We start from the raw sequence: 13260 nt of genomic DNA on the forward strand, positions 1-13260 counted from the left end.
AAAGCGCCAGCGCTCGTCCAGCAGCAATTTCAAACTTGATTTTATCCATGTTAGATTAATCGAAAACACCCGTGCTTGGTTCTGGTGACTGATATCGACCTAATACGTGAGGGAGCAACACGCGTTACAAGACGCTCGCCCTAATTATTTTTCGCCGGCTGCCCAGTGGGGCGGTTCTTGTATTTGTTTTACATAAGTTTAGGCATTGTTTTACTGAGGTTAAATTTAGGAATAGGTTTAGGCACCGTTTCATAGAGGCTAGGTTAGGATTACAGTTGAGGTTACGTTTAGGAATACCAGGTAGAGACCATTGTGAGGCAAGCGATCTGGTATTCCTAATTTCCTATTAAATTGTGTGTAATAAAAAAAATTAAAAACTGTTCAGGTATTTATTAACCATTATTTTAAAGTGCAAATATAAATACAGTTCATTATTTGTAAATGTTAAATTGGAGATGTGGATGGATACATTTGTATGAATGTATATGAACTGCATGTTGTATGGCGTTGTTTTTGAAATGTTGCCATTGTCCCACAGTAGCCATTAACTACCTCGTTTGAATAATTAAAGTCAAGTTGATCGTTTCACCGAATAAATATATTGCAATATTTCTTGGGTGGAATCAGGAAGTTGATCTTAAAAAAAATATATATATATAAGATGGTAAAAATGGATTAAGTGGTTAAGATGAATGTGATACTACAGAAACTACTTGTCGCTGGGCCCCCCTGGAAACTGGTAGACAAAACATTTTCTAGTCCCCATTTGCAGCATCACTGACTGCCATAGTGCATGTTTGTAGTGTGAGGTTTAAATCTTATGTAGCTACTTGTACACGTTAACAAATGAAACATACAATGGATGCCCTCTGCTGGAATGTGTCACAATGACCACACTATAAGGTAAATAAGACAACCTGGTAAGATGTAGTGGTTTCAATAAGGACAAATATCCATGTTTCTTCAAATAAAAGCTTTATTAAAACAAATTCAAAATTAAGACTTTAAAACTCAATAGAAACCTTTTTAAAAGTATTAACACGTATATAAACACAACAGAGCTTTGATAGCTACAATCACATTGAAACTCACAGTACACAAGGTCATACTTGACAGTCCACATTTTGGTGGAAATGCCTTTGGTGGTATTGACTGGAGTTCATTTGGGAGACTTTGAGAAGTGATGGTGAGCGGCTCGAGATCAGATGGAGAGCGATCAGATCGAGTGCACAGGTATGGATGCAGTACTCTACCATTAAATGTCAGGCCAGAGAACACGTAGATCAGATCTTTTGCAGCCACGTTGTGAAAAGAGACCTGTCCCGCATCATGGTCTACAAAGACCCCCACTGCCTGTGGTTTCTCCTTCACAAACAGATTGAACCCAGAAGACACTGAGCCATATGCACGATACTGGCCAGCATCCAGCACAATGACCCAGCATTCATTCCTAACAGACATGCTGATAGGATACTTTCTGTTAAGAGATGCACTCGCCACTCCTACAGCCCAACTAGTCTTCCCCTTTACCTGGACCTCAAAGTAAAACTTCCCTGATCTGAAACCTTCCTTTGACAACACTGCGTGATGTTTAAATCGCTTTCTAGCATCAGGGACATCTTGAGGTGTTGCTCCAAGCATCACTGCTTTCCCATCGGGGGACACGATGAGGTCACGGTGTGCAGTGTCTGGGTCAAGGGTCATATCCACAGCACAAGCCTTCAGCTGCTGCAGAGTGACTTCCTGATCCAGAAGAGCTGCACATCTCCTAACGCAGTTGGTATTTTTGAAGTCAACCACGGTGTTCTTCAGGTCCTTGTTCAGCAGAGCAGGCAGGCTTGACAGCAACAGGACAAGGCGATCGTGATCGACAAGGCGATGGTGTTCATCAAGGCAATGCTCCAGGTCATCACGTTTCTTTAAATATGTGTTTATTGGTAGCGGGTTTCAAGAATTTAAGTTCAGTTTGAACATACCATTCTTTTCATTTTCTCCCTCACCCCATCCCTCCCCCCACAGTTATCGTCATTATTAAAACAATTAAAATACATAAAAATAAAAATAAACAATAATTATTGAGTACAGACATAAAAAAACAACAATGTCACCAGGTTTCTTGTCGAGCTCAGTGATTTTCATGTTCAGTTGCTGCAGAGTGACTTCCTGATCCAGAAGAAATGCACATCTACTAACGCAGTTGGTATCAGGGAGTTTGAAGTCAACCACGGTGTTCTTCAGGTCCTTGTTCAGCAGAACAGGCAGGCTTGACAGCAACAGGAAAAGGCGATCGTGATCGACAAGGCGATGGTGTTCATCAAGGCAATGGTGATGCTCCAGGTCATCACGTTTCTTGTCGAGCTCAGCGATATCCATGTTCAGTTCTATAATGAAACCTTCCGCTTGCTGCTCTGCCGCTCTACACCGGTCCCCAATCACCGCAACTAGATCTGGCCGGGAGCGGATCAGCTGCTCATTGAAGACTCGTGCCCTCTTGGTGAAGAGTTTGAGCTCACCGATCCTCTGTGATCGTGCATTTATCGCACTCTGGACTTCTGCACGTTTGGATTCGTATTCCGTCTCAAGTAGTTCAATGTGGTGATTTTTGTGGTCCGTTGTCATGCAACCGCCACAAATAAATGCCTGGTCAGTCTTACAATAGAGGTCAATGAGCATGTGATGGTTCTTGCAAAACCTGTCTTCAAGACCAGATTGGTTTTCTAGAACCTGAGCCCACTTCTTATGTACTATAGCCCACTCGGACAGGACAGTATTGACTTGCATTTGAGGTCTGGTTGGAAACGTTGCATTACACAGAGGACACTGGTAAATGACCCTGGTGTCCCAGTAGTGTTGAATACACGCCTTGCAGAAGTTGTGGCCACATGGTGTGGTGACTGGTTTGGTGACCACATCCAGACAGATCGCACAGACCAAGTGCTCACCGGAAAGAAGTAACCTGGCAGCTGCCATATCTGGATAGAAAAAAAAAGACAAACTATATGAATCTTAAAGCCATTTCAGTTCAAGATACATTTAGCATCCCCATTCCAGGGCTAAGGGTAAGTGAAAATCTACAAACAAGAGTTACAACAGGAACAACATTTAGTGTATAGCAAAAGCAGGCAGCCAACTCAATACTGTACTTAAGTGTAAAGTTATTTTTCCCCCTCTTTTTTTAACTTTACTGGGCATTTCCAAATTTCAGTACCAACAGTTTACTTCTACTCCACTACACCTCAGAGGCAAATATTGTAGTTTTACTCTACTACAAATTGAAAACATAAATTAAACAACCAGGTGCTCAGAGATGTACAAGTCAATAAAGATAATCGTAAAAAAAAAAGTGCTCCTTGATCAAAGGGGATGAAACTGATACAAATCGATGGACCGTTAGATCTAATCATGTTGGTTTAATAGTATTTTCCCTTTTTTAACTCCAGAGTGCCCGGAGACCCCTTTTTCTCTGGCATAACCAAGTCAGCCCTATACATTTTGGCCATTTGAAAATGGCAGATAGCTCACTGTGAGCTTGTAGATTTGCCATTTTCAAAAGATTGGTATACATTTGAAAACTTGTGAAATGGGAGTTTCTGCACAAGTAGTTAAAGTGCATTTTGATATCATACCAATAGGCCTAATTTTTAACCAGTTTGTTCTTGAAATATTTCTACATTGCAGTATTGATATTTTTAAGTACTTCCCCCCCCTCCCCCGGCATTGAAAGCCAGGTGATGATGTGCACTAAACAAACATCTTTGTTGAAAATGGCAGTTGTGATCTTGCCCCCAGAAGAGACTATAAGCTTAAGTGGTAAATCTAAATGAGTGTTTTCCCATATAGCACACAGTTTGAAAATACTTATATATTGGGTTAACAATAATCTGACATTTGATTGAATTAATATAAGTTTTCTTCTTACCTTGACTATGGTGCAATTAAGTTTCAAAATAAAGAAATCAGTCGTGTGGTGGCTGTTGACACTACCAAACCTGTGCAAAGCTAGGGTTTTTGACTAGTGAACGCAGCTGAAAGGAATCAAGTTAATTGCGGGTGTGTTTCATTTAGGTTTCATCATCATCAGTGGTGGAAAGTAACTAAGTACATAATACTCAAGTAGGCTACTGTAGTTAAATACAATTTTAGGCATTTGTAGTTTACTTGAGTATTTCCAATACCTTTACTTCAGAGTCAAAAAGTACAAATTGCAAGTACTTTTCAGCCACTGCAAATTAGTTATGAATTGTAATGTCAATAGTGCTTGCTTTCTCACTGTTCTCAAAGGAAGACGGAATGGAAGATAGTCTATATATTTAATAAAAATAAGAATCAGAAACATGATGAGAAATGAGCTAAGTCAAATTATATGGAAATACAATTAATAATGAATAATATTTACTTATATTGAATGCTTAAATACAAAAATAGACTAAATATACATGTATTATTGATCAACATGTATTAATAGGCCAAGCAGAGATGGACATGAAAACATAGGTAGCCTATACATAAACATGTTGTTTTTTGCCTACTTTGGCTACTTATACCAAAAATATGCATATTATCATGGGTGTTGTATTGCATATTTCTGTATTCTTGGTTTGTCTCATGCTAAAATATGCTGATGTATATTATTAATTTTGTCGAACTAAGCTCTGGAAATATGATTTTGTTTTGTTTTGTCTTCAAATAGGGTGGCATAAATAAAGCCTCTGCTTCAGCGGCAGCCTACACCTTTTCGGTGTTGCCTACTGTGAAAAAGGACAGTACGTTTTTAAAAGTAAGAGTTTTAAAAGTGATTTAAGTGTCATGAATGACGGATTAATCTTCAAAGTACTCTCCCATTCCTTTCATTGGAGCCCTTGCAGCCTCTCACCCTCAAGCACTTACATCTGAGGGCAGCAATTGGAATTGGGCCAATCTGTATATCTGGATATTAATAAAACCTGGGAATACATTTCTTACCGAGAATTTTCTTCACCAATGTGTTTGTAAAGGTGTCTACTAACACATCCCACATTGGTTTAAATATTCAACCACCCTAGGGGAATTTTTGACAGCTGCTGAAAGTTGGGGTACAACCATTATAAGGCAAAATGTTCTAAATTTCATTATGCTTTAAGTAGCATGTGACTTCTCGAACTAGGGGGTTTTCATCATTCTGAATCCATTCCAAACATTAGTTTTGCACGAAAAACACTCCTTGGGCTAAAAATGGCCATAGCCGTCATCACAAATGTGATGAAGTCAGCACATTTGGGCATATTTGGTCAAGTGGCTATGGCCAAACTAGGGGGTCTATGGCCAAACTAAGGGTCAAACTAGCGGGTTTTCATGATTCTGAATCCATTCCAAACATTGGTTTTGCACGAAAAACACTCCTTGGGCTTAAAAAGGTCATAGACGTCATCACAAATGTGATGAGGTCAGCACATTTGGGCACATTATTGTGTCTATAGTGTCTATGGCCGTTTTTAGCCCAAGGAGTGTTTTTCGTGCAAAACAAATGCTTGGAATGGATTCAGAATGATGAAAACCCCCTAGTTTGACACGTCACATGCTATTTTAAGCATAATGAAATTTAGAACATTTTGCCATATTGGCTGCTGATGGTACCCCAACATTCAGCAACTGTCAAAAATTCCCCTATGGGTGGTTGAATTTAAACCAATGTGGGATATGTTAGTAGACACCTTTACAAACACATTGGTGAAGAAACTTCTTGGTAAGAAATGTATTCCCAGATTTGTCTGGTAATACTGATAATATTCCCTGACTACTGGGACATAAATCGGGATTTGATCAACCCCGGCTGGGTCGCCTGAGTGAGGGGTATGATGTTGGTTGACCTCAGGATACATCACTGAGGATACGTCCCAGGTGCATCCATGCGATGTATTTTAGTTATAGATATTCTAGTTACTCATAGGAATAGACTATGTGACAACCGGGTATAGTCTGGTGACCACCGGAGAGACGGGTGACAGCCGGAATGTAGACGGCACCCGGGTGAGCAGTATGGGTTAGCGCCCCAGCCTGTGTCCTCCGTGAGGAGGAAGCCCAACAAACCTCAGTGAGGCCTTTAGGAGGGCCATTATAATCCACCACTCCTGAATGAAGTGCCTGGTGCTGGGAGTCTGGTGCAACGCACAGGTCCTGGGCCTGGTGAGAGCAGGAGTGGACCTGGTGAGACGTAGGAAGGGCCCGGACAGGAGTCAACCCACAGAGCCTAGTCCTTCCACGCGCCAAGAAGAATTTGGTTCTCCCAGTCCCGGCAGAGTAGTTCTGGGGCAACGGATTGTGTGGCCTTGCTCATTCCCTGATGGACTGATCGAGGGTAGCTACTGGGACGTAAATCGGGATTTGATCAACCCCGGCTGGGTCGCCTGAGTGAGGGGTATGATGTTGGTAGACCCGAAACCCCGTTGACCTCAGGATACATCACTGAGGATACGTCCCAGGTGCATCCATGCTATGTATTTTTTTGTATAGTTATACATAGATTGTGCATTAAATTGAGTCATTCACATACATATTAAAGCTGCTATAAGCAATAATGTTTTAGTTTTTTTTTGGTATTCAGACAGCCAGCAATGGGTAGAACGCTCCCAAAAAAATGGTGTCTCTGTGACACATCTAGGGGCCGTTATTAGTGCAGCTGCGTCCGGCAGCCGGCGAAAACTAGAGTTCTCAACAGGGCCGAAAATTAAGTGCCGGCCCTACCTAGGCACTCATCAAATCCTGTACACTCAAGACAATGCCCCCACTGCCACCATACCCTTAGATCTCTATATGGAGCTGACCTCTGACCTGTTCTAACATTCCATATGTTGATCTGACCTCATCAAACCAATCAAGACACACTCCATATATGGCCAGTAGGGGTGTCAAAAAGATTCAAATTAGAATCGCGATTCCCGTTATGAACGATTCAAAATCGATTCATAATTTCCAAAAATCGTTAGTGTGAGTGTGTCTCTATAGTCTCTGTGCCTAACACAAGGGATTATCAACCTGTGCGTTTCTGCATACTTTGCATGTGTGCATTTTTACTACCAGCTAGCCGAAGCCTACCAATTATATTCATTTTACAGCAGTTTTTACTTGAATGTATTGTTCTGGTAACTGAGTGAGAAAAGGTAACTGAGTGTCAGACTCAGTCAGGAGTTAAACGTTTTGTACATGTTGTTGTCCTGGATTTGAATCTGGGAAAAAAATGCTTTTGAATTTTAATAAAATCGTTTTTGGATTGAGAATCGAGTTGAATCGAATCGTGACCCCAAGAATCGGAATCGAATCGAATCGTGGGACACCAAAAGATTCACAGCCCTAATGGCCAGTGTGGACTAGCCAACACCAACTCGGGATTAGTGGATCGCTGCCCTCCACAATTTCCTATCCAACATCAGGTTCTTATGAGCTCTGCAGTGTTGTCAGTCAAGCTGTCGCACCGCAGCACGTCTACATAGGTGGTACGCTTCTTTCCCCTCCTGGCTTTACTTGCCTTTATATGGCCAGTACATAATTCATTCCATATGGACCATGCCAAAGCGCCAGCGCTCGTCCAGCAGCAATTTCAAACTCTATTTTAACCATGTTAGATTAATCGAAAACACCCGTGCTTGGTTCTGGTGACTGATATCGACCTAATACGTGAGGGAGCAACACGCCTTACAAGACGCTTGCCCTAATTCTTTTTCGCCGGCTGCCCAGTGGGGCGGTTCTTGTATTTTTTTTACATAAGTTTAAGCTTAGGCATTGTTTTACTGAGGTTAAGTTTAGGAATAGGTTTAGGCACCGTTTCATAGAGGCTAGGTTAGGATTACAGTTGGTTACGTTTAGGAATACCAGGTAGAGACCATTGTGAGGCAAGCGATCTGGTATTCCTAATTTCCTATTAAGTTGTGTGTAATAAAAAAAATAAAAAACTGTTCAGGTATTTAATAACCATTATTTTAAAGTGCAAATATAAATACAGTTAATTTTTTGTAAATGTTAAATTGGAGATGTGGATGCTTTATTAAGTGCCTAAAACCACCTGTTAAACATGTTAAACCGTGTAGACTGTAATTGATATGATCCTATGAAAGATGCAAAGAGCATTGTTAATTTCAGTGTTTCTCTCCCGACATGGATACATTTGTATGAATGTATATGAACTGCATGTTGTATGCCGTTGTTTTTGAAATGTTGCCATCGTCCCACAGTAGCCATTAACTACCTCGTTTGAATAATTAAAGTCAAGTTGATCGTTTCACCGATTAAATATATTGCAATATTTCTTGGGTGGAATCAGGAAGTTGATCTTAAAAAAGTATATATATATATATATAGAAGATGGTAAAATGGATTAAGTGGTTAAGATGAATGTGATACTACAGAAACTACTTGTCGCTGGGGGCTGGGCCCCCCCCTAGTGGAAACTGGTGTAGACAAACCATTTTCTAGTCCCCATTTGCAGCATCACTGACTGCCATAGTGCATGTTTGTAGTGTGAGGTTTAAATCTTATGTAGCTACTTGTACACGTTAACAAATGAAACATACAATGGATGCCCTCTGCTGGAATGTGTCACAATGACCACACTATAAGGTAAATAAGACAACCTGGTAAGATGTAGTGGTTTCAATAAGGACAAATATCCATGTTTCTTCAAATAAAAGCTTTATTAAAACAAATTCAAAATTAAGACTTTAAAACTCAATAGAAACCTTTTTAAAAGTATTAACACGTATATAAACACAACAGAGCTTTGATAGCTACAATCACATTGAAACTCACAGTACACAAGGTCATACTTGACAGTCCACATTTTGGTGGAAATGCCTTTGGTGGTATTGACTGGAGTTCATTTGGGAGACTTTGAGAAGTGATGGTGAGCGGCTCGAGATCAGATGGAGAGCGATCAGATCGAGTGCACAGGTATGGATGCAGTACTCTACCATTAAATGTCAGGCCAGAGAACACGTAGATCAGATCTTTTGCAGCCACGTTGTGAAAAGAGACCTGTCCCGCGTCATGGTCTACAAAGACCCCCACTGCCTGTGGTTTCTCCTTCACAGACAGATTGAACCCAGAAGACACTGAGCCATATGCACGATACTGGCCAGCATCCAGCACAATGACCCAGCATTCATTCCTAACAGACATGCTGATAGGATACTTTCTGTTAAGAGATGCACTCGCCACTCCTACAGCCCAACTAGTCTTCCCCTTTACCTGGACCTCAAAGTAAAACTTCCCTGATCTGAAACCTTCCTTTGACAACACTGCGTGATGTTTAAATCGCTTTCTAGCATCAGGGACATCTTGAGGTGTTGCTCCAAGCATCACTGCTTTCCCATCGGGGGACACGATGAGGTCACGGTGTGCAGTGTCTGGGTCAAGGGTCATATCCACAGCACAAGCCTTCAGCTGCTGCAGAGTGACTTCCTGATCCAGAAGAGCTGCACATCTCCTAACGCAGTTGGTATTTTTGAAGTCAACCACGGTGTTCTTCAGGTCCTTGTTCAGCAGAGCAGGCAGGCTTGACAGCAACAGGACAAGGCGATCGTGATCGACAAGGCGATGGTGTTCATCAAGGCAATGCTCCAGGTCATCACGTTTCTTTAAATATGTGTTTATTGGTAGCGGGTTTCAAGAATTTAAGTTCAGTTTGAACATACCATTCTTTTCATTTTCTCCCTCACCCCATCCCTCCCCCCACAGTTATCGTCATTATTAAAACAATTAAAATACATACAAATAAAAAAAAACAATAATTATTGAGTACAGACATAAAAAAACAACAATGTCACCAGGTTTCTTGTCGAGCTCAGTGATTTTCATGTTCAGTTGCTGCAGAGTGACTTCCTGATCCAGAAGAAATGCACATCTACTAACGCAGTTGGTATCAGGGAGTTTGAAGTCAACCACGGTGTTCTTCAGGTCCTTGTTCAGCAGAACAGGCAGGCTTGACAGCAACAGGAAAAGGCGATCGTGATCGACAAGGCGATGGTGTTCATCAAGGCAATGGTGATGCTCCAGGTCATCACGTTTCTTGTCGAGCTCAGCGATATCCATGTTCAGTTCTATAATGAAACCTTCCGCTTGCTGCTCTGCCGCTCTACACCGGTCCCCAATCACCGCAACTAGATCTGGCCGGGAGCGGATCAGCTGCTCATTGAAGACTCGTGCCCTCTTGGTGAAGAGTTTGAGCTCACCGATCCTCTGTGATCGTGCATTTATCGCACTCTGGACTTCTGCACGTTTGGATTCGTATGCCGTCTCAAGTAGTTCAATGTGGTGATTTTTGTGGTCCGTTGTCATGCAACCGCCACAAATAAATGCCTGGTCAGTCTTACAATAGAGGTCAATGAGCATGTGATGGTTCTTGCAAAACCTGTCTTCAAGACCAGATTGGTTTTCTAGAACCTGAGCCCACTTCTTATGTACTATAGCCCACTCGGACAGGACAGTATTGACTTGCATTTGAGGTCTGGTTGGAAACGTTGCATTACACAGAGGACACTGGTAAATGACCCTGGTGTCCCAGTAGTGTTGAATACACGCCTTGCAGAAGTTGTGGCCACATGGTGTGGTGACTGGTTTGGTGACCACATCCAGACAGATCGCACAGACCAAGTGCTCACCGGAAAGAAGTAACCTGGCAGCTGCCATATCTGGATAGAAAAAAAGACAAACTATATGAATCTTAAAGCCATTTCAGTTCAAGATACATTTAGCATCCCCATTCCAGGGCTAAGGGTAAGTGAAAATCTACAAACAAGAGTTACAACAGGAACAACATTTAGTGTATAGCAAAAGCAGGCAGCCAACTCAATACTGTACTTAAGTGTAAAGTTATTTTTCCCCCTCTTTTTTTAACTTTACTGGGCATTTCCAAATTTCAGTACCAACAGTTTACTTCTACTCCACTACACCTCAGAGGCAAATATTGTAGTTTTACTCTACTACAAATTGAAAACATAAATTAAACAACCAGGTGCTCAGAGATGTACAAGTCAATAAAGATAATCGTAAAAAAAAAAGTGCTCCTTGATCAAAGGGGATGAAACTGATACAAATCGATGGACCGTTAGATCTAATCATGTTGGTTTAATAGTATTTTCCCTTTTTTAACTCCAGAGTGCCCGGAGACCCCTTTTTCTCTGGCATAACCAAGTCAGCCCTATACATTTTGGCCATTTGAAAATGGCAGATAGCTCACTGTGAGCTTGTAGATTTGCCATTTTCAAAAGATTGTTATACATTTGAAAACTTGTGAAATGGGAGTTTCTGCATAAGTAGTTAAAGTGCATTTTGATATCATACCAATAGGCCTAATTTTTAACCAGTTTGTTCTTGAAATATTTCTACATTGCAGTATTGATATTTTGAAGTACTTTCCCCCCTCCCCCGGCGGGTGATGATGTGCACTAAACAAACATCTTTGTTGAAAATGGCAGTTGTGATCTTGCCCCCAGAAGAGACTAAGCTTAAGTGGTAAATCTAAATGAGTGTTTTCCCATATAGCACACAGTTTTAAAATACTTATATATTGGGTTAACAAGAATCTGACATTTGATTGAATTAATATAAGTTTTCTTCTTACCTTGACTATGGTGCAATTAAGTTTAAAAATAAAGAAATCAGTCGTGTGGTGGCTGTTGACACGTACCAAACCTGTGCAAAGCTAGCGTTTTTGACTAGTGAACGCAGCTGAAAGGAATCAAGTTAATTGCGGGTGTGTTTCATTTAGGCTTCATCATCATCAGTGGTGGAAAGTAACTAAGTACATAATACAATTTTAGGCATTTGTAGTTTACTTGAGTATTTCCAATACCTTTACTTCAGAGTCAAAAAGTACAAATTGCAAGTACTTTTCAGCCACTGCAAATTAGTTATGAATTGTAATGTCTGTTGTCAACAAACAATAGTGCTTGCTTTCTCACTGTTCTCAAAGGAAGACGGAATGGAAGATAGTCTATATATTTAATAAAAATAAGAATCAGAAACATGATGAGAAATGAGCTAAGTCAAATTATATGGAAATACAATTAATAATGAATAATATTTACTTATATTGAATGCTTAAATACAGAAATAGACTAAATATACATGTATTATTGATCAACATGTATTAATAGGCCAAGCAGAGATGGACATGAAAACATAGGTAGCCTATACATAAACATGTTGTTTTTTGCCTACTTTGGCTACTTATACCAAAAATATGCATATTATCATGGGTGTTGTATTGCATATTTCTGTATTCTTGGTTTGTCTCATGCTAAAATATGCTGATGTATATTATTAATTTTGTCGAACTAAGCTCTGGAAATATGATTTTGTTTTGTTTTGTCTTCAAATAGGGTGGCATAAATAAAGCCTCTGCTTCAGCGGCAGCCTACACCTTTTCGGTGTTGCCTACTGTGAAAAAGGACAGTACGTTTTTAAAAGTAAGAGTTTTAAAAGTGATTTAAGTGTCATGAATGACGGATTAATCTTCAAAGTACTGTCCCATTCCTTTCATTGGAGCCCTTGCAGCCTCTCACCCTCAAGCACTTACAGCTGAGGGCAGCAATTGGAATTGGGCCAATCTGTATATCTGGATATTAATAAAACCTGGGAATACATTTCTTACCGAGAATTTTCTTCACCAATGTGTTTGTAAAGGTGTCTACTAACACATCCCACATTGGTTTAAATATTAAACCACCCTAGGGGAATTTTTGACAGCTGCTGAAAGTTGGGGTACAACCATTATAAGGCAAAATGTTCTAAATTTCATTATGCTTTAAGTAGCATGTGACTTCTCGAACTAGGGGGTTTTCATCATTCTGAATCCATTCCAAACATTAGTTTTGCACGAAAAACACTCCTTGGGCTAAAAATGGCCATAGCCGTCATCACAAATGTGATGAAGTCAGCACATTTGGGCATATTTGGACAAGTGGCTATGGCCAAACTAGGGGGTCTATGGCCAAACTAAGGGTCAAACTAGCGGGTTTTCATGATTCTGAATCCATTCCAAACATTGGTTTTGCACGAAAAACACTCCTTGGGCTTAAAAAGGTCATAGACGTCATCACAAATGTGATGAGGTCAGCACATTTGGGCACATTATTTTGGGCAAGTGTCTATGGCCGTTTTTAGCCCAAGGAGTGTTTTTCGTGCAAAACAAATGCTTGGAATGGATTCAGAATGATGAAAACCCCCTAGTTTGACACGTCACATGCTATTTTAAGCATAATGAAATTTAGAACATTTTGCCATATTGGC

The 13260-nt window shown here is 40.5% G+C and overlaps 2 long non-coding RNA genes across 2 annotated transcripts; both read right to left on the bottom strand.

Moving 5' to 3' along the window:
- Window positions 1–954: 954 nt before the first annotated feature.
- LOC306927708 lies at window positions 955–4018 on the bottom strand. The gene is made up of 2 exons (XR_013790566.1): window positions 3920–4018; window positions 955–2972 (listed from the first exon to the last, which is right to left on the bottom strand). It is a non-coding gene; the product is annotated as an uncharacterized lncRNA (long non-coding RNA).
- A 4622-nt stretch (window positions 4019–8640) lies between these two features.
- On the bottom strand, window positions 8641–11730 carry LOC306921382. The gene is made up of 2 exons (XR_013789748.1): window positions 11591–11730; window positions 8641–10658 (listed from the first exon to the last, which is right to left on the bottom strand). It is a non-coding gene; the product is annotated as an uncharacterized lncRNA (long non-coding RNA).
- Between the last annotated feature and the right edge of the window lie 1530 nt (window positions 11731–13260).

Source organism: Electrona antarctica (assembly GCF_951216825.1).
Source record: "Electrona antarctica genome assembly, chromosome: 1".
NCBI classification, from domain to species: domain Eukaryota; kingdom Metazoa; phylum Chordata; class Actinopteri; order Myctophiformes; family Myctophidae; genus Electrona; species Electrona antarctica.